The sequence below is a fragment of the Macaca nemestrina genome, chromosome 12, assembly GCF_043159975.1.
Source record: "Macaca nemestrina isolate mMacNem1 chromosome 12, mMacNem.hap1, whole genome shotgun sequence".
In the NCBI taxonomy this organism is placed as follows: Eukaryota; Metazoa; Chordata; class Mammalia; order Primates; family Cercopithecidae; genus Macaca; species Macaca nemestrina.
Window position 1 is genome coordinate 3,121,397 of NC_092136.1, and position 19,734 is coordinate 3,141,130.

The 19,734-nt window shown below is 52.6% G+C and overlaps 2 long non-coding RNA genes across 4 annotated transcripts; both read left to right on the forward strand.

The window, feature by feature from the left end:
* Window positions 1-513: 513 nt before the first annotated feature.
* On the forward strand, window positions 514-11,261 carry LOC139357402 (uncharacterized). Of its 3 annotated transcripts, none has more exons than XR_011610418.1 (3): window positions 514-651; window positions 738-994; window positions 1,845-3,182. It is a non-coding gene; the product is annotated as an uncharacterized lncRNA (long non-coding RNA). The 3 variants fall into 3 exon arrangements; XR_011610417.1 differs by having other exon boundaries at window positions 515-651; window positions 805-994; window positions 1,845-3,181; XR_011610419.1 differs by lacking the exon at window positions 514-651 and adding an exon at window positions 10,629-11,261 and having other exon boundaries at window positions 823-994; window positions 1,845-2,373.
* A 4,883-nt stretch (window positions 11,262-16,144) lies between these two features.
* LOC105469754 (uncharacterized) lies at window positions 16,145-18,588 on the forward strand. The gene is made up of 3 exons (XR_980054.2): window positions 16,145-16,813; window positions 17,327-17,427; window positions 18,413-18,588. It is a non-coding gene; the product is annotated as an uncharacterized lncRNA (long non-coding RNA).
* The last annotated feature ends 1,146 nt before the right edge of the window (window positions 18,589-19,734 follow it).

The window sequence follows — 19,734 nt, forward strand, 5'->3', positions numbered from 1 at the left end:
AGCTGCTCCATTGCAGCCCGTTTGCCCTCCGGCCCCAGTTCCTCGGGTGTCTCCAGAATGGAGATGGCAGCGGCGGGCACTGGGTTTCAGGGCTGTTTGCTACCCAGGTGGGGAATACACCAAGGACAGCCCAGGGCCGAAAGCCCAGGAACAGATTGCTCTGCCCTGGGGGCTAAAGAGGGTGACGGGTCAGAGAACAATGAGAAAGAAAGCAGCCGGGGTGCTGAGTGGAAGGGGCTGCCTGGCATGACCAAGGTCCTTGAGCAGGGTCGTGGGAGTCCTGCTCGGCCCCCTCTGCTCCTCACCTCCTGCCTTCCCCACACCTTGGGAGCCCCCAGGATGCAGCCTGAGGACCTTCTAGAACCTACATTGTCCACATCATTCCCTGGCTTGGAACCCTCCTGCCTCTGCTGTTCTTAGGACCGACTCTAAGCTCATGAGCCTGGAGTCCTACGCTCTCCTTGATCTGGCCAATGCTGGCCCCTCTGGCCTAGTCCCCATCATCCCAGGCACACACCCTCCTTGGTGCCCAACAGAGCTCCCTCAGAACAGAATGAGGAGGGGGAAAAGTGTCCACACCACCATGCTTGGAATGTGGAGCCGCTTGGCCTGGAATAGGGCAGGGCAGTTCCAACTCCCTGGAGAGCCTGGGTGAGCCTTCCCTCCTGCAGGAAGCCCCCTTGACTCTCCACTACCTCCTCCAGGAAGCCCCCCTGATTCTCTATCACCTCCTTCAGGAAGCCCTCCTGACTCTCCATCACCTTCTCCAGGAAGCCCCCCCTGACTCTCCACCACTTCCTCCAGGAAGCCCTCCTGACTCTCCACCACCTCCTCCAGAAAGCCCCCCGACTCTCCACCACCTCCTCCAGGAAGCCCCCTTGACTCTCCAGGCAGATCTGTGCCTCCTCGAGGGCAGCGCAAGGCTGAGCTTTTCTCATGGGTTGGAGCCACCAAGTCACAGAGGAGGCAATGCCAGTCAAGGAACCTGGCAGAGGTAGGAACGAGGCTCGGCACAGCCCGGGCCCCCTGCAGGGAAGGGCTCTGGGGGTCTCCTAAGCTGAGATGGTCAGAGAAGTGAGAGTTGACTGAGCCCCTTGCTACCTGGCCCCCATGGATGGGGCTCGGCCCTGCTGGGGAGGGAGGAATGAGCCAGTGGCCTGCTTGGAAGGCCCTTGGGGCAGCTGGGGCAGACGTGGAGGCTGTGAGGTCCTTGGCTCTTCTGAGGCCCCTCTGGCCGTGCGGGGCTGGGAGTCTTAGTTCTGGGGCAGGACCTGCCTCTAGGATCAACCTCCACCCAGGACAAAACCCCATCAGCTCCCGTGCTGGGGAGGTGAGGACCCCCACAGCCCCTGGCCTCCTCTTCCTCTCCCCTCCCCACACTGCCACCTTCCAACCTCAGGACACCTCTGTTGCCATGTGGGCTTCCAGAGAGTTCTGAAGGAGAGTCGGGGCAGGCCCAGGGCCGCAGCAGGGGCTCGCTGGTGTGGGAGAGAGGAACACTGGCTGGAGCACAGCTGCAGAGCGAAGGCTTGGAGGAGCCTCCTGGCGGAGCAGAGGATGGCAGGCGGTTGCTGCCGCTCTGTGCTCTCCACCGTAGACTCCCAGAGCCTGAGAAACTGGGGGTCCTGGGGGCAACCTCATCCAGCCTGCTCAGTTCAACCATTTTCTCTGGGCGGCAGCTGGGTCCTGGGTCTCGTGTCCCAGCCCTGGACCACATCACGTGAACCGATGAGTAGTCCCAGCCACGATGCACAGCTGCCTAGTGGTCCTGGTTAACTTTATGTCATTAACTTGAAAAGCGCCATGCTCGGAGCCTTAGGCACCACCTCTTCCTCTCCTCACAGCCTCCCGAGGCTTCTACGACGGGGCCTGTTCTCCCTCTCTACAGAGGAAGAGACTGAGGTCAGAGAGGCTCAACGCCCCGCCTGAGCCTGCACCGCTAGGACCCACACCCCGGCGCTGGGTCCCCACAGTGCGTCCTCTGCCTTGAAGCAAGTTGGTCAGAGAGGAACATCCCTGGCAGTGGACTGCCTGGCATGTGCTGCTCTGCTGGGACACTGGGAGGACTCCTCTGTGGAGGCCGCCTGCTGACCGCACTCCTGTAAGTGCCGGAGCACGGTGGTCTCCAGCAGGCGTCGGGACCCCCCACTGGCTCTTGGGACTTGCAGCTGAGCGGATGCAACAGGGCACGTGAGAGCAGAGTGGCTTCTGAGTGGCTGCCAGCCAGCCAGCGGATTTAACCTGTAGAGTGTGCTGTGCAAATGTGGGCAGACGGCGTGCAGCGGTTGCCGTCAGCGTCCCTCCTGGCCTCTGGCCATCGTGAGGCCACGGCTCTGACCTCTTCCAGCACCGTGAGCATGAGGCCCCGAGAAGGTACCATCACACCCAGGGTCCTGTTTGTCATGACTACCTGGATTGCTCAAATTCCCATTTGACACAGGAAGACGTGGCATCTCTGGAAATCGAGGCCGAGCTGGCAGGAGGGAGCTGGGATTCCCATCTGCACCTGCCCCTTCCCTGGGGATTTGCTGGTGGGACCTACAGGGACAGGTGGGAGGCTTGGTCCAGTGTCGCCGCTCCTCATGCGCCCCTCAGGAAAACGTCTAGAGCCATGGGGAGCTGGCCATCCTTTCTTAGGAAGCTTTAGGCCAAAAGACAAAAAGGTGGCACTGCCCTGCCTCCACGACGCCAGGGACCCTGGACCTCAGGCCGAGGGTCAGCACCCCCATGATCTCAGGCCTGAGGCTGGCTTCCCTTGAGGGGTGTCGGCCTGGCAGTGTGTCCCAGACAGCTCAGCTCTCTCCAAAGGCCCTGGGAGGCTGGGCTCTGCTGACCCCACGCTCTGCTCCCAGGACCCCTGTCTGTTCCCAAGGGTCCTGCCAAGTCCCCCTGCCAGCTCAGGGTGTGTAGCAGACTCCCCCCCACTCACCACCCCGATCTCTCAGCGTAAACTCCATTCTGCCAATGCAATATTAAGTCAAATTGAGAAATATCCCCTTTCAAGTCTGTTTCTTAAAAAAAAATTTTTTTGAGCAAAAGAAGTCAAAAGTCAAAGGCACAGGTGGTGAACAGATGCTTCAGAAGTGACCTTGCACGTCCTAATTTGTCATGCCCCACATCCTGCCTGGTGGGCGTCCCACCCCTGGAGGGAGGTTGGGCAGTCCCCTCGCCACCACGGTGGGCAGCGCTGCCCTGGAGGAGGGAACAGGGCACTGGGATGTGGGTGCAATGCAGCATCCCAGCCCTGGGGGCACCTCGCGATTCTGCCCTGGAGCCTGCTGCCTGCCCTGCCTGCCTGCCGCGCTCCGACCAGGCTGAACACTGTTGGGGGTCAGCGGGCGAGTGAGGTGTCCAGACAGAGCTAGTGCCCTGCTGGCCAAGGTTCCAGCCCTGGGGAACTTTGAAGCAAAGTCAGCAGAAAACTGGCTGGGGCAGGGTTGGGGGGCCCTGCACTCCCCGGCAGAAGCTGCTCCCAGCCCCCTCCCCAACACACTATTCCAGACCCTTGAACGCTTCCTCCACAGTGTCCCCTCCGACACCACCGGCAGTGTGGCCCGTGGAGAAAGGGAGCCCCCTCCACAGATGGCGCGAGGCTCCCAGGCGGCGGACTGGGGGCTGCCCGGAGGCGGCACTCACCGTGCAGCAGGGCATGGGGGCGAGGCTGGGGTCCCTCCTCCGGCCGGTCCTGTGCCTGCTCTGCTCTGCTGCCTGTCTGGGTGGGCTGTGCCTGAGGCACGACCACTCCCCTCCCAGGCCGACGGGCTGCTCCAAACGGAGTATCCAAGACTCCCCCGGCACAGGCGGGTTTTTCGGGAGAGCAGGTCAGGCTGGGGATGGGGGTGCGGGTCACTGCAGGCGACAGTGGCTCTCACGGCGTGTCCAGGAGACTCGCATCCCAGCTGCACCCACAACTGCCTCTCCGTACGCTCGCGTGGGGCTGCCAGCTGTCCCTCCCGCAGGACCTGCTGCTGCTGCAGCCGCCTTCTGGGCGCTAGGCGGACCTGGCTGCATCCGCTGCAGTCCAGGAGTTGTGCGCGCTGCTGTTACCTAACACCTCGGAACGGCTCCGTCTCCGTAGCGGGCTCGCTTAGGGATTGCAGTGGGAAGCAAAGGCTGCATGGAGAAACACACGCAGGGAAGACCCGCTGACAGGGCACGGCACCGCAGGACCACCCATGGCCTCTCACCTCAAGGAGAGGTGCGGCAGAGCACAGAGACGGTGGGTGGGCGGCAGCCTGGGGTCCTACAGCGAGTTAGCTGCCTCCCCAGTTCAGGCTGACTAGAATTATTCCCCATCGCCTGGGTACTCGGGTCCCTCCATGCCCAGCCCCCTCTGCCCCCCCACCCACAGTCCCCATGTTCACCCTTCCCCAGGGAATGCCTGTAGCTTCTAGCAAGTGTCTTTTGGGAGGCAAGAGCACTGAGGCTGGGCCCAGGAAACTGCAGGCACCCAACACCCAACACACAGGAGATCCTGGAGGCTGCAGGCACCTAACACACAGGTGATCCCGGAGGCTACAGGCACCCAACACACAGGTGATCCCGGAGGCTACAGGCACCCAACACACAGGTGATCCCGGAGGCTACAGGCACCCAACACACAGGTGATCCCGGAGGCTGCCCATGGGCGGGGGTGCGAGAAAGCAAGTGGACACGTCGTCTCAGAGCCCTCTCCCTTGTACCTGGAATGTGGCCTCTGCTGTGGGCATGTCTGCCTCCGGTGCACCAGTGAGGGGCAGGGCCAGCCTCTCCTTTGCACAGCTAGATCTCCTGCTGGCCCAGATGCCAGGTGACCACCTCAGCGTGCTGTGGGAAGTGGCCACAGCCACAGGAGCCGGGGCTGCAGGGGGTTCCAAGAGGGGTGCATAGCGTGCCCCCCGCCCCCCGCTAGGCACCATCCTGTGAACGTTGTGTGAACACAGTGCTCAGACCACTCCTGCGCCCATCAAGGAGGGAGCAAAAGGCCTTGGAGGCCACGGCCTGGGTTTTGCCACCGGCTGGCAAGGCCACTCAGCTGCCCTGTGCTGACCTCATGAGGATCAGGGGAGGCGATTTCTGTATAGCCCAGTTCGTGGCCTGTAGTCAGGCTCAACAAGCACACGGTGACATGGTGACACACTTTCTCTCATTCGGTCTCACAGAACACTGCCTGCCATTCACCCGGTTCCCCATTTGACAGATGTGGACACCAAGTCTCCGTGTGGCTCACTGACTGGTCCCAGGTCCCTGAGGAAGGGTGGTTTGGGGCATGGCGAGCTTCACACCCCGTGTGCGCCTGAGCTGGGACAGCTAAGGCAGAAGGAGGCTGCTCTGTGGGGCTGGATGTGGGGAGGAGGATGGAGTACAGGTGAGGGGCTTGTACATGTAATCATCTGTCCTTTCCGTTTTCATCTTGTCCATCTTGGGGAACCCTGGCATTCCAGGACATTCTGCACTCACTGGCCAGGGCCAGGGGCTCCCCACATCAGTCACCGAGAGCACCTACGTCCCTGCATGGCCTCTCCCCTGTCTGGCCCCAGTAGAGAACCCTGACAGGACAGACTTCCTGTGCACTAATAGAAGCCAGAGGGGCCAGCTGGAAGCTTCCAGATGCCACCGACTTTACCGAGCAGAGTGTGGGTCATTGCCAGCATCCTGCCCACTGATAAGGAAACAAGGTGGTCGGGGGAACCACCCAGTGGTAACCTGTCTGGGCAGGTCTGAGGGACAGGGGATTGGACTACCGCACACACAGCACAGCTGCCCCATCCTGCGCCTTTTCATACCCACTGCAACCATGGGAACTCTGTGGCAGGTCCTGGGGCCGGGAGCTGCTTGCAGTGTGGCTTTCTCCAGGGCTCGCTGGCCCTGAGATCCAGAGTTGGAAGTTCCTGCAATGGACTTTGGCCAGTGTCCTCCATGGTTCGATGGACACAGAGGATGCATTTAGTTTATCAAGGAACAGAGAAAAACTGCCAGTCTCACGAACAGGCGATGACAGGGAGATTCACTGTGATTTGGGTTTCCTTTTATTCAGCTGAGCAGACATTTTATTCTCTCTGTAGCGGAGAATGAAACCAGTCTCAGAGAGCCCCAGGATTTGTCAGTGGCCCTTAGTCAGGCTGCTTGTGGCTTGGGAAGTTTTCACTTTCCAGGGAATTTATGAGTCTGAGCCAAGAGCGAATATTTGGTCTATTCTTCAGGCACCTTGTCCCCTCCCTTTCTCCCCTCCCCTCCTTCCTTCTTGACTTCCACACTCCTCCCTTCCTTCCTTTCTGTCCCCTCCCTTTCTCCGTGATTCTCTCCTCTCCTTCCTCCCCCTTCCTTCCCCATCCCTTCTCCCCGGCTTCCCTTTTCATTTCCCTGGCTCCATCCCCTGCCTCCTCTCACCTCCCTCTCATCCCCTTCTCTCTCTCCCCCGCCCCACTTCTGTTGGGCAGTGGTTGAACCCCTGGCAGTCCTGCACCCAGTCCTGGGAGCCCCAAGGTAGAAACATGGCCCCTGACTCCAGGCGCTTCTGAGCTTGGAAACAAGCTCAGTGAGTACACCTGCCAGGGAGGCTGCTCTCAAGGCAGGATGTAGAGACTGATGGCGTCAAAACTGAGGAATTTGGAGACCTGCCCAGTAGAGGAGGTTTCTCAGGTGTGAAGAGCGTGCGCCAAGGTGCATGGAGAGTGGTGTAGGGCTGGCTGTGGGCTGAGGCGTGGAGTGTGGAGGAGGTATGGGTGGCTTGTTTTCTTCCTCATCCCCTCTTCCTTGGCAGAGAGTTGGGAATACTTTGAGGAGGATGTGGAGAAGGAGGAGGAGTGATAATGATGATGATGGTTATGGTGATGGTGGTGATAATGGTGATGGTGATGATGATAGTGATGGTGGTGATGATGTTGATGGTGATGGTACTGATGATGGTGATGATAATGGTGGTGATGGTGATCATGTTGATGATAATGGTGATGATGGTGATGGTGATAATGGTGGTGATGGTGATGGTGATAATGATGACGATGATGGTGGTGGTCATGGTGATGATGATGGTGATGATGGTGGTGATGGTGATGATGGTGATGATGGTGGTGATGGTTGTGATGGTGATGACGGTGATGGTGGTGGTGATGATGGTGATGGTGATGATGGTGATGGTGGTGGTGATGATGATTATGATGGTGAAGATGATGATGATGGTGATGATGATGGTGATGATGATGATGGTGGTGATGGTGGTGATGGTGATGGTGGTGATGGTGATGGTGATGATAGTGATGATGGTGATGATGATGATGGTGGTGGTGATGGTGGTGGTTATGATGATGGTGATGATGATGTTGATGGTGATGGTGGTGATGGTGATGATGATGGTGGTGATGGTGATGTTGATGATAATGGTGATGATGGTGATGGTGGTGGTGATGATGATTATGATGGTGAAGATGATGATGATGGTGATGATGATGGTGATGATGATGATGGTGGTGATGGTGGTGATGGTGATGGTGGTGATGGTGATGGTGATGATAGTGATGATGGTGATGATGATGATGGTGGTGGTGATGGTGGTGGTTATGATGATGGTGATGATGATGTTGATGGTGATGGTGGTGATGGTGATGATGATGGTGGTGATGGTGATGTTGATGATAATGGTGATGATGGTGATGGTGATAATGGTGGTGATAGTGATGGTGATAATGATGATGATGATGATGGTGGTGATGGTGATGATGGTGATGATGATGATGGTGGTGATGGTGATGATGGTGATGGTGGTGATGGTGATGATGGTGATGGTGGTGATGGTGATGGTGGTGGTGATGGTGATGATGGTGATGATGGTGGTGATGGTGGTAATGATGATGATGATGGTGATGATGTTGATGGTGGTGATGATGATGATGGTGATGATGATGGTGGTGATGGTGATGATGGTGATGATGATGGTGGTGGTGATGGTGATGATGGTGATGGTGGTGATGGTGATGATGGTGATGATGGTGGTGGCGGTGATGATGGTCATGATGGTGATGATGATGATGGTGGTGATGCTGATGATGGTGATGATGATGATGGTGGTGATGGTGATGATGGTGATGATGGTGGTAATGGTGATGATGGTGATGGTGGTGGTGATAGTGATGATGGCAGTGGTGATAATGATGGTGATGGTGATAATGGTAGTAATGATGATAGTGATGGAAATAATGATGGTGATGGTGATAATGGTAGTAATGATGATGGTGATGGAAATGATGACGATGGTGGTGGTGATGGTGATGATGGTGATGTTGAGGATGGTGATGGTGATGATGGTGATGATGATGATGGTGGTGATGGTGGTGATGGTGATGATGGTGGTGATGGTGATGATGGTGGTGGTGATGGTGATGATGGCAGTGGTGATGATGATGGTGATGGTGATGGTGATAATGGTAGTAATGATGATGGTGATGGAAATGATGATGGTGGTGGTGGTGACGATGGTGATGGTGATAATGATAGTAATTATGATGGTGATGATGATGGTGATGGTGATGATGGTGATGGTGATGATGGTGATGGTGATAATGGTAGTAATGATGATGGTGATGGAAATGATGACGATGGTGGTGGTGATGGTGATGATGGTGATGGTGATAATGGTAGTAATGATGATGGTGATGGAAATGATGATGGTGGTGGTGATGATGATGGTGATGGTGATAGTGATAATGGTAGTAATGATGATGGTGATGGAAATAATGGTGGTGGTGGTGATGGTGATGATGGTGATGTTGAGGATGGTGATGGTGAGGATGGTGATGGTGAAGATAAGATGATAAGAGAAATGGGTGCTATGTCAGGCACCTGGTGTGAGGTGGCATCACTGACGCTGGGCTTTCCTGGAGGCCTAGTTGGTCCCCCACTACCTCTCAGCACAGCAACTGGGGTGGCACTTTGAAAACCTGGTCTTTCCACTTCATGGTTTCTGGCCAGCCCTGGTCCCAGTCCATGTGTGGGACCTGCCATTTAGCTCTCTAATTTGGTAGCTCCGTCTATCTCACCTTACCCCAAAAGTGTGATGCTAAAGGTGGAATTTCTCATGAAGGACAGTGGAGGCGATATTTTGGGAACGTGGATAGCTCTATCTGCAAATCAGCTCCAAAAGGCCACACTGTGCAGGGTGTGGCCCCCCTCCTTGTGCATATGCTGAACAGCTTCGTGATGACATGCTGACGAGGAGGAAGCCTTGCACGGCCAGCCTGGCTGGCTTCAGAGGGGACAGCTCCATCTGTCTGCTCCGGGTTCCCGGCCTCTTTGGCGAGACTGGGCCTGGCTCCCTACAGGAAACTGTCAAGTATTCTTATATTGTGTCTCTGCAGCCGCCTCCCTCCTCCTGCGGGCAGCCTTTTCCAGGCCATTAGCCCAGCCACAGGCCATCTGCCACCCTTGTTGGAGCCCCACAAGTTTGTCTGGGGGACAGCGCTGGGACAGCACATCTCTAAGAGGCCTGAGTCCACTAGAATCCTCAGGCCCTGGGAGACTGAAACAAAGTCCTCGTCAGAGCCCTGGGGTGTGTGGCTCTGAGCATTACAGATGTGCTCACATACCCATCAGAGGAGACTGTGGGTGCCACCGGGTCCCCAGGCACCGCTGCCGAGCTGCTGTTTGGCTGTGTGACCTTGGGCCGGTCTCACCCTGCCTGGGCCTCAGTTTCTCCATTGCAGAAGGATGGGGTCCAGACCAAGGGGGATTAATTCTTATCCTGGCAGGGGAATTTGGTGCCAGACACGTCTTGTTACCTACTCATTTCATCCACAAAGAAATAGGCCAGCTCCAATTTTTTCCTGAAACAAGAGGCTTCTGAATCTGTTTTTCCCTATTCTCACAAAAAACGGTGGCAAAAAACCCACTCAATTTTATCTTCAATCTAGAAATGAACAGTGTGGTGCCGTGATGGCTGACCTGGGACTCAGGATGACAGTAGAGAAGGGCTCATGGGGGTAGAGCGCATGCCTGCCTGAAGCCTCAGACTCTCTCCAACCCCTCCTTTGTGGCCAGGTGGCATTGAGGGCCAGGTTTGCCAGCTTCTGATGTTCTGGAGGGCTAGAAAGCTGGATTTTAATGTAGAATCTTCTTATTGTTCAGTGCTGGCAACAAACGCCAAAAGACTTTAATCACTGAATGCCAGCCAAGCGCATCTGCAGGCTCCACTGGTTTGGTCTGCAGGTCAACTGTTGCTGACCTCTGACCCAGGGGGATGGCCCGTGAGGGCCTGCCCTTTGCTGTGATGCATCTGGTGAGCTCTCTGGCCAAGCAGGGTCTCTGTGATGCTCACTAGGGATGCCAGGTGGTCTCGAGGTATGAAATATCTTCTGGCAGCAGTTCCACACAATTTGGAGGAGTTGGGTCTTTACTCAGGGCCGCTGCTATGGGGCCTGTAGCTATTGGAGGAGAATCCAGTGCAGACATATGGGTCTCTGGGAAGCTTTGGCTGGCTAAGCTCAGCCAGTAGGTGGGATGCCAGGATGCAGTGCAAGGCAGGGCAGGCAGGTGGAATGGCGCGGGGCCTCCCTGGACCTCAGAACAGTTTCCCTCCAGATCCAGTATCTATTTATTCTGCAAACTCTTAGCTCCTGCCTGGGACTGTGCTTACATACTTTCTTCCATGTCTGCAGAAGGAAAAAACTGACTTGGCAGTGTGGCTGCTTGGAGGAGGAGGCACGGACAGACAAGGAGAAGGGAACGGGAGGACATTCCAGGTGCAGCCTGTACAAGGCACCCCTAAACCCAGCCTGTCATTAAGTCCTGTGGATCCACCTATAAATTGTAGGCCTGGATGACCCCCTTTTATTCTTCTGACCATAACTAGCATGACTGAAGGCTCAGTTCATGCCAGCTTCCTGTAACCCACCTGTGCAGTGAATTCTCTCATTTAACTCTCACACATCCTATAAGATAGGTACAGATTTGCAAACCCTTGGGGACCCACATGCTTTGGAAGTCAAAAATATCCTTTTCATTTTAGAAAGGGTAACTCGAGTTCTGTTTCTGGTAATGGTAGGGTAGCTGACATCAGAGCAGCCCTGCTGTTATTAAATAACTGTCAACTCTGGGAAGAATCAAAAGCAACTGTTTGAAGATACAGGAGAGCAAATAAAAGAAGACAGAAGCTGGAAGGGACATGGTCTGTATGAATTTCCTGTTACTGATGTCACAAATGACCACAAACTCAATGGCTTAAAACAACATGCCTTTATCATCTAACAGCCCTGGAGGTCAGCAGTCTGAAACCAGTCTCACCGGGTTAAAACCAGGGAGTCCATGGGGCCGCACTCCCTCTGGAAGCTCTAGGGGAGGGTCTCTTCTTTGCTTTTCCAGCTTCCAGAGGCTGCTTGCCTTCCTTGGCTCATAACCCTGTCCTTACATCACTCCAGCCTCTTTCTTCCATCGTCACATCTCCTCCTACTAACCCTGGTCTCCTGCCTCCCTCTTACAAGGATGCCTGCGGTTACCTTGGGCCCACCCAGATAATCTAATATCATCTATCCATCTCAAGGGCCTTAATTTAATCATATCTACAAAGTCACTTTTGTCATAGAAAGTCACATTCACAGGTTACAGGGGTTAGGACATGGATAGGTTTTAAGGGGGCTTTGTTTTTAGCCTACCACAAGCATATATGTTTATAGTTGTGGTATCTCTTGATGGACTGATGCTTTTATGATGGTAGAAAGTCCTTATGTGTCTCTAGTAACAATTTTTTTACTTAAAGTTTATTTAGTCTGATATTATTATAGCCATTTCAGCTCTTTTTTGGTTGTTATTTACATGGAATATCATTTTATATCTGCCTGTAATCCCAGCACTTTGGGAGGCCAAGGCGGTTGGAACATGAGGTCAAGAGGTAGAGACCATCCTGAACAACATGGTGAAATCCCGTCTCCACTAAAAATACAAAAATTAGTTGGGTGTGGTGGCACATGCCTGTAGTCCTAGCTACTTGGGAGGCTGAGGCAGGAGAGTCACCTGAACCCAGGAGGTGAAGATTGCAGTGAGCTGAGATTGCACCACTGCACTCCAGCTTGGCAACAGAGCAAGACTCCAGCTCAAAACATAAATAAATAAATACATAGAAATAAAAATTTATCGAGACAGGCTGGAGTGCAGTGGTGTAATCACAGCTCACTGCAGTCTTGATCTCCTGGGCTCAAGGGATCCTCTGGCCTCAGTCTCCCAAGCAGCTGGGGCTACAGGTGTGCACCACTGCATCTGGTGAATTTTTTATTTTTTGTAGTGACAAGGTCTCACTGTGTTGCCCAGGCTGGTCTCAAACTCCTGAGCTCAAGTGATCCCCTTGTGTTGGCTTCCCAAAGTGCTGGGATTACAGGCATAAACCATTGTGACCAGCCTCATTTTATATCTTTCTGCATTTAACTTATTTGTGCCTTTGAATCTAAAATGTGTCTCTTGTAGGCAGCATATTGTTGCATCATGAAAAAAATGCCTATTCTGGTAATCTCTGCTTTCATATGGAGTGTTTCTATATTACAAGTGGGTGAACATCTTGGTAGGGAGCATTAGGAAGTCTACAAGAAAAGATTTTTAAAAAATTGTCTAAGCTGCTTAACTCAAAAAGCTAGAAAAAGAAGAACAAATTTGACTTTCACGATTTAGAAGGAAAGACATCATAAATATATATAAACAGAAATTAATTAAATAGAAAACAGATGAACACTATAGGAAAAATCAATAAAAGTTGGTTCTATGAAAAAATTACTAAAATTGATAAGGCCTTAATGAGAATTATCAGGAGAAAATGCAAAGTACCCATAGTAAAAATAAAAAAGAGATATGTGAATTTGATAGACAATAAAAGATTAATAAGGGGATATTGTATGCAAGTTTATGCTAACAAATTCAAACTCAGGTAAAATAAAGCGGACAAATTCCTTGAAAAACAAAACTGACACAAGAAGAAAAAGAGAATCTGAATAGCCCTATATTTGTTAAAGAAATTGAAATTGTGTTTTAGAACCTGTTCACAAAAACTCAGTTGGCTTCACCGGTGAAATAATATTGGCTTTATCTAAAGTCTTACACAGAGTTGAGCCCAAGAGGAAATAACTGATGCCCAAACCTGAAGAGAACATTACTAGAAAATAAATGAGACAGCAACCTCTCTTGTGAACACAAATGCTACCCATATCAAAATGTTCATAAATTGGCCGGGCGCAGTGGCTCACACCTGTAATCCCAGCACTTTGGGAGGCTGAGGCGGGCGGATCATGAGGTCAGGAGATCAAGACCACGGTGAAACCCTGTCTTTACTAAAAATACAAAAAATTAGCCGGGCGTGGTGGTGGGCACCTGTAGTCCCAGCTACTCAGGAGGCTGAGGCAGGAGAACGCTGTGAATCCAGGAGACAGAGTTTGCAATGAGCCAAGATCGTGCCACTGCACTCCAGCCTGGGCAACAGAGCGAGACTCCATCTCAAAAAAAAAAATGTGTGTATATATATATATATATATATTCATAAATCAAATCCACCAATATATAAGAAGGATAATACGTCATGGCCAAATGGGGATTGTCAGGCCTCTGAGCCCAAGCTAAGCCATCATATCCCCTGTGACCTGCATATGCATCCTGATGGCCTGAAGCAACTGAAGATCCACAAAAGAAGTGAGAATAGCCAGTTCCTGCCTTAACTGATGACATTCCACCATGGTGATTTGTTCCTGCCCCACCCCAACTAATCAATCGACCTTGTGATATTCTTCTCCTGGACAATGAGTCTCAAGATCTCCCTACCCTGCACCTTGTGACCCCTGTCCCTGCCTGCAAGAGAACAACCCCCTTTAACTGTAATCTTCCACTACCTACCCAAATCCTATAAAACTGCCCCACTCCTATCTCCCTTTGCTGACTCCTTTTTTGGACTCAGTCCGCCTGCACCCAGGTGATTAAAAAGCTTTATTGCTCACACAAAGCCCGTTTGGTGGTCTCTTCACATGGACACATGTGACGGGGACTATCCAAGGAATACAAAGTTAACATTTGAAAATAAATCAATGTAATTCCTCCCATTAACAGACTAACAAAGACAAACTGTATAGTCGCCTTTATAAATGAAGGAAAAAAAGCTGATGCAATTCAATACCTATGTGTGATGAAAAGAAGTCAGAAAATTGGGACTAGATAGGAATCATATCACTACGATGAGGGGCACAAACAAAAAACCTGCAGCTAATATGTTTAATGGCAAAATACTGAGCACTTTCCTGAAAGGCTGGGAATGAGGTGAGGATGTCCACTTTTACTGTGTCTATTAACATTGTATGGGAGGTCTTAATGAGTGACATAAAGCAAAGAACAAAAAGTGCAAAGACCAGAAATGAATTAGTAAAATTATTTCTAGTTATTATTATTTATAATAACTATTAATCATGTGTAATATTAATTATTAAAATTTCCTAACTCTTATATTTATAACTATTAATCATGTGTCATTTTAAATTATTATTTATAATTATTCATGATTTATAATAATTATTTCATGTCATGCAAATGATTTGATTGTATACATAAAAAATCCTAAGCAGTTTTCAAAAAGACTATTAGAATAAGTTAATTTAGCAAGTTCACAGGATAGCTGTTAGATAAATATAAAAAAATCAAAGTCAATATACAAAAATAATACAAACTATCAATATATAAAAATATACAAACTATCAATGAACAATTGGAAAAAGCAAATAAAAGACTATTTTTACATAGCATTGAGAAGCCTTAAATAACTAGCAATACATTTTACTAGAAATGTATAACACACCTATAATGAAAACTAGAAGAGACAGAAATGAAGAAGACCACAATAGACAGAGAAAAACAATGTTCATAAATTGGTAAACTCAGTGTTGCAAAGATGTCCGTTCTCCATAAATTGATCCAGAGTAACTGAATAGAGTAAATGCGATCCCAGTCAAAACCAGTAGACATTTGGATAAACTGTCAAGCTGATTCTGAAATTTATATGGAAATGTAAATCTTGAAGAAGAAATATAAAAGTGTAAGAGTAACACCACTTGATATCGTAACTTAATGTAAAGCTGCAGTAGTGAAGACAGTGTGGTATTGATAGAAGGACAGTGAAATAGAGCAGTCAACAGAATAGAGTCCAGAAGTCAACCCACCCTATACAATCAGTTGATTCACAATACAGATGCCAACGCAATCCAACGGGAAAGGGGTTTTACCAGAACAACTGGATGTGCGTGGGAAAGAAACAGACAAAATGAACTTTGATCATCATTTCTCACCATCTACATTTAATTTGAGATGAACACAGGAAATGTAAACCTGGGAGTTTACCCATCGGCCCCTGGGAGTCCTTTTTACATGTGTGATACGCCCCTGTTCCCATCCCAGGGCCAACTGCCGACAGCCCCCTCCCAGGATCCACGACCCCCTCCCAGGATCCACAGCCCCGTCTCAGGATCTACAGCCCCCTCTCAGGATCCACCACCCCATCTCAGGTTCCACGATCCCCTCCCAGGATCCACGACCCCCACCAGGATCCACGACCCCCACCAGGATCCACAGCCCCCTCTCAGGATCCTGGTCCTTCTGTTCTTCTTGGCAGGTGCCTGTGTTTTATTTTCCTACCCTTCCCCTCTGTGAAGGCTCCCGACTTCTTCCTTTCCTGATCTGACCTTGTTCCACTGCAAATTCTAGGCTACCTCTTCCCCCCAGCCCTCAGATCCTCCCCTGCAGCCTTCCCGCCATTGTTCTCTTTGGAGGCTGCACCAGCTCTTCCGTCTTCCCTGCATAGCGGCAGCAACTTCCTGTGTGTCCCCTGCTCAGCCTGGACCCCCACCCCCGCTGCCTGGTCCCCTCTCAGTTGTCAGTTTTATGTCTTTCATGTACGTCTGATATCATCCCTCTCCTGCTTAAATCCATTTGCAATCCCCCGCAGAGCAACCGAGGGAAAGCCACGCCCCTCATCACAACCCTTTAAAGCCACGCCCCTCGTCGCAGCCCTTTAAGCCACGCCCCTCGTCACAGCCCTTTAAGCCACGCCCCTCGTCCCAGCCCTTTAAGCCACACCCCTCATTACAGACCTTTAAAGCCACACCCCTCATCATAGCCCTTTAAGGCCATGCCCCTTGTCACTGCCCTGTCTCAGCTCCGCTCTGTGTCTTTGTCTGCCTCAGCTTCCTCACCGCCCACTGGCATCGGGGTTCCTTCTTCTTCATGGCGCCCGGGTTGCGCCTCTGTACCTTACCCTGCCTTGGCTCCGTTTCCCTGGGAGGGTCCTGCCTTCCCTTCAAGGTTCTTCTTAGACTGACCTGACTGTGCTGGAGACGGTCACCCCTTCCTCCGCACCCACACTGCCCTTGGAAGGCGCAGACACCACACTTCCGGGAAGCCTGCCCTGCGTTCTGAGTGGGGACATGTGACCCTCCTGCTCCTCTAACATTAGGGCCACTGGATGATTTGACGTCCAACTGGGCCCTCGCCAGTAAAGGGGGCACTAAGGCCACGGGCACAGCCATGAACTGGAAGTACTGAGGGTGAGCTGGGACAAATGGCAGCTCCTTAAGGCTTCTGTACACCTCGTGCACCCTCAGCACGCTGTCTTTGCATTATGTTTGTGTCTGTCTCTTCTCCAGATGTCAAGCTCTCTGGGGACAGGGGTCATAGCATGGTGGGTCCACATCTCAAGCCCTAGGCCGGGTGCCCAGCACGGAGCTGACTTAGTGATGTTTGTGAACCCAAAAGGGAGGGAGAGGGCCTGGAGTACTGGACTCTGCTGTGAGAAAACCTGGGCCCCTCCTCTGATGATCCGTTCAGCTGTCAGGTGAGAGATCAGGACAAGAGTGGCCAGGAAGCTTCCAGAATCCAGGACCAGCCTGGTCTGATTCCACTTAACTATACTCTATCTTAACCACATCATTTATTCATTTGGCCATATCTCTTTCAGTGGTCCATCCATCCATCCATCCATCCATCCATCCACCCACCCACCCACCCACTTATCCATCCATCTATCCACCCACTTATCCATCCATCCACTTATCCATCCATCTGCTTGTCCCTCCATTTGACAAGAACTCATCAAGCCACTTTACCTGCCAGTCCCAGGGAGACAGCAGCAAGTCAGCTGCAGGCTCTGTGCCCTCATGGAGCTCCCCTTCTAGGGAGACACAGACACTAAAGAGGCAAACTCAGGAGCGAATAAGCAGGGGTGGGAAGCACATGACACAATGGACTGTGCTGGTCAGGGGTGGGGGCTGCTGGACACAGTGGTCACTGTGGGCACTGACGGGGCAGTGCACACTAGAGGAGCTGAGAATTCGGCATCTGCTGCCAGGAAGCCCCGGGCATCACAGAACAGGACAGACAGTCACAAGGACGGGTCCCTGAAGGCTGAGCAAGACGGTGCCAGGGGCAGGGACACCAGAAGGCAGCGAGGTGGGTGTGCCAAGGTCAGGGCGGGCGGGACACACCTGGAGTTCTGCAGAGGCGGGCCAGGCGATGCATCTGGTCTTGAAGGTTTGGGCGGGCCGCCCTCTGTGGAGGCCTGGATCCCTGCCATGCGGGCAAGGAGACCTTGCCCTGACGTCTCTCACAGACCTGGGCTCAGAGCAGTCAGGTGACACGCTGGAGGTCACCCAGCCTGAGAAGAGCGGGCAGGACTGGAGTGAAGCTCTGCCCAGTCTGTAGTCCAGCTTTTGCGGCTGCCTGGACCCAGACCAGCCCAAGGCAGCCTTATCCTTCCATGTGGCTGTAGCTTCTCCAGGTCCAGAACGTGACCTGGTTGTCTCTGGGCTTAGCAGTGGGTGCCGGGGCAGAGGCCCCTTGCTCTCCATCTGTCTAGACTGGGCTGTTTGTCATGTGCTCCAGACACCATCAGCAGCCAGACACCTTCCTGTCCTGCTGTACACAGATGGATGGCCCCACGGGGGGCCCTGCAGCTATTTCCTGGGCTGGGAGGATGGAACGGGTCCTGTAGGTGTCACCTCTGAAACTGTCCCCACCCTTATCCCATTTCCAGGTCTTTCAGGAAGGAGGCCACATGGCTCCTGGGGTCTTGTGTGAAGTATCACAAGAATGAACAACCCCTCCCACCCTGCCCCTCAAAGCCTAAGCCTCCCCTGGCCAGCAGGGCTCAGGTTTTCCCATCCTCCTGAGCTCCCCAGATGGCCTTTAGACTAACAATGCCCACACTTTCCTCCTCCTGAGCCCCCTAGATGGCCTTTAGACCAACAAACAGCACCCATACTCCCTGCTGAGCTGCCTGTCCTGAGGGCACGGTCTAGGGAGAACTGGCAGCGGGGGGCAGGGGTCGGGGGACTTGGTGTGACCAGAACACGTTTATCCTGGGGAAGGAAGAAAACCCAGCAAAGGCCCATGCCTCTGGGTTGGGGGACTACATGTAAGCTTTTTTTCTTTCCAGTTTTTAAGGTTCTTCAAGGTTTCCATAAATGAGCAACATATTACTTTTCCAGTGGAAAAAGAACAACTTTATTCAAAGGCAGCTGCAGAATGTCCCACCCGGCACCAATAGCACCCATTGAGTGCCTTCCTTTGGGCAAAAAGAAAATTTCTGCTGGTCTTTATTAAAAAAAAAATACACGACTGGAGTGCTTTTCATAAAAAATGTCCCCTCTGAGTGGAAAAATATTTCGGCGATTTATCTTTTTAGTATTTTCTACAGAGCTTGAATGTTTTAACACTGACCAGAAAGTATTTTATTTCATGGTCAGAAAACACATCAAATGGTTTGTGCTTTGGAAATTTGGCTTCACCTCCTCTCTCTCTGTCTTTTCCTTCCTTTCTCTCTCTCTTTCTCTCTCTCTCTCTCTCTCTCTCTCTCTCTCTCTCTCTCTCTCTCTCTCTCTCTCTCTCCAAAGCAAACCCTGGGTGCAAAAGCTCCAGACGTCCCAGGGCTGAGGAGGGAGGGTGAAAACAGAGGTGGGAGACTTGAGCAACTCTGCAGAGAGCAGATGGCCTTGGGGGCTCAGGAGAGGCCTGGTGGGGACCAGTGTGGGAGGGGATGGGAGCGGACCGAGGGGATGGGAGCGGACCGAGGGGATGGGAGCGGACCGAGGGGATGGGAGCGGACCGAGGGGATGGAGGCTCCTGTGTCCGCCGGCCCACGAGGCTGGGTCTGTTCTGTACAGAAACAGCACCACCTGGTGGCTTCTGCTGGTGACATCAGTCATCTGCCCGTCCTGGGGCCTCAGAGAGGGGGACAGAGCCCTGGGTGTGGTCCCTGTGGGGGGGGGGGGCGGGCAGGACGATGATGGCTGAGCGGGGCGGGGAGTAAAGAGTAGTTCCACCCCAACTCTGTAGTGGGAGAATCAGAGTCTCAGCCAGCAGGTGGCATGGGCAGCGCCCACCTAGCCCAGGTGTCCAGAAGCCTGAGTTCCAATCCGGCCACTGTGGGCTGGGGGCTGGCTCTGTTTTACTTCGCAGTTTTCTCCCCTGTGACTGAGGTGCAGCAGGGTGGAGAGGGGCCCGGTGAGGGGATCTGGGCTGGGCCTGGGGGCGTGGTGCCCGTTCTCACCCCTATTCAGGAGGCTTCTCCTTTTTCCCACCTTGCCCGACCTCTCTCCAGCTCCATTTTCCTGCCTCCCTCATCCTCAGCAGGCCTGGCCAGGGGGTGGTCAGGACCAAGTCTCCCCAGCTGTGTCCAGCCCTTGGGTGCTCAGGGTAAGAGCTAGGTGGTGGGTGGGGCTCCTCCCGGTCCTGGAAGCATCTGGGTGCGGGGTGGGC